Source organism: Octodon degus, unplaced genomic scaffold (assembly GCF_000260255.1).
Source record: "Octodon degus isolate 3935 unplaced genomic scaffold, OctDeg1.0 scaffold00107, whole genome shotgun sequence".
Taxonomy (NCBI): domain Eukaryota; kingdom Metazoa; phylum Chordata; class Mammalia; order Rodentia; family Octodontidae; genus Octodon; species Octodon degus.
The window spans coordinates 8,533,327-8,534,958 of record NW_004524683.1 but is presented as its reverse complement, the minus strand read 5'-3'; the positions used below and the strand labels follow the sequence as shown (position 1 = coordinate 8,534,958).

Sequence of the window (1,632 nt, the reverse complement as noted above, 5' to 3'; positions counted from 1 at the left end):
TGCCGGGCTGGAGAGATGGCTCAGTGGTCTAAAGCACCTACTTGAAACAAGCTTGGCAAAGCACAGGGACCGCGGTTCGATCCCCAGCACCACATGCCAGCCAGACCCGCCCCCTGGTGGGCTGAGCTGGCCACACACACGCACAATAAATAAATGTAATAAATAAAAATAAATATTTAAAAAAAAATAAAATAAAAATAAAAATAAAAGAAATGCCCAACATATTTCCCAGACAAACTTTCTAGTCAATCTACAAAGTTGATTCACCCATGTAAAAGAAGAAAAAATACATGTGTGACACTGGAAAGAACATAGGTCTCAGAAGTAGTCAGACCTTGTTCAAATCCTTGCTTATAGTTTTCCCAAATATATTTTATTTTTATGATGTCAGGGGATCAAACCTAGTGCCTCAAGGATACTAAGCAAATACTCTACATTGAGATCTCCAGACCCAGTCTTTCCAACCGTATACAAGAGGGATAGCAACACCTAAGACACCTAATTCCCACAGTTGTGATCTGTGACAAATCTTTATGGTACCAGATATGCTCTACAGTTTCAACAAAGACAAGCTGCACAATTGTCACCTCTCCTTCACAGTCTGCTGCCTCCCATTTGCACCTCAATCCATGATCTGACTACTGTCATCACTGCATCACTACACTGTCACAATGGCCTTTTAAAGGAAGCAGGTCACTTCCTAACTGTTAAGTTCAGCAGCTTCTTTCTAACCTCATTCTACTTGACCTCTGGACCACCTGACATTGATAGTCATTATTTAACCTGCCCTCCCTTTTTATTTCAGTCCTGAGGATTGAACATAGGGTGGTGCAAATGCTCTGCCAGTGCTCTGCCCCAGAGTTATATTCCCAACTCCAATCTCCCCAATCCCTTTAGAGACAAGGCCTTGCTAAATTTCATAAGGCAGACCTCAAACTTGTAACCCCCCTACCTCAACCTCCCAAGTATCTGGGGTTACAGGCCTGCGCCACCATGTCTGGCTCTCCTCCCTTCTTGATACTCTTTCCTGCTTTGGCTTCTGTAATAATGCCATTCTGTTCTAGTTCATGTCCCATTCCTCTAACTCCTCTCTTTTGGTGTCTATTATCCTTCACACAATGATGGTCCTTCTGGTCCACTGCCCTTTTCTTCTCTTCTTTCAGTATTACCATCCCACATTAAGGCTTCAAATATCCCCATATATTCTCCCTCAGCTCAAATTTATAACCTTTCTCCCAATTTTCAGTCCCAAATTTCAACTACCCAAGCATAATCTTTCAAAACTGAAAACTGGTCCCAAACTGAACTTGCTCAAAACCAAGTTCATTACCTTTCCTCAAAATTCCTCCACACATTCATATTCTCTATTCCCATTATAAGCCAAGTCACAAATCCTTTACTGAAAACAGTTTTTTAAAAAAATCCTCTCAAGGCTGGTCATGGTGACCCATGCCTGTAATCCCAGCACTCAGTAGGCTGAGGGCAGGAACTGGGCTACACAGTGAGTTCAGGGGCAGCCTAGACTATACAATGAGACCCTAGGCTCAGGATGCTGTGGTTCGATCCCCAGAACTCAAGCCAACGAAACCTGCCCTGAAGGCATTCTGAGACAGCCCCCCCCCCAAAAAAAAA

General features: G+C 43.2%; 1 protein-coding gene across 3 annotated transcripts in view; it reads right to left on the bottom strand.

The window, feature by feature from the left end:
* Tesk2 (testis-specific kinase 2) overlaps positions 1 to 1,632 on the bottom strand; it is a 165,249-nt gene that overhangs the window by 153,591 nt on the left and 10,026 nt on the right. The window contains exon 1 of one of the 3 annotated variants that reach the window (XM_023724156.1): positions 588 to 605. The exons of the other annotated variants lie outside the window; for them this stretch is intronic. The gene's annotated coding sequence lies outside the window, so the exon portion shown is untranslated. Of the gene's footprint in view, positions 1 to 587; positions 606 to 1,632 lie in introns of those variants that run through there. 3 annotated transcript variants of the gene reach the window in all.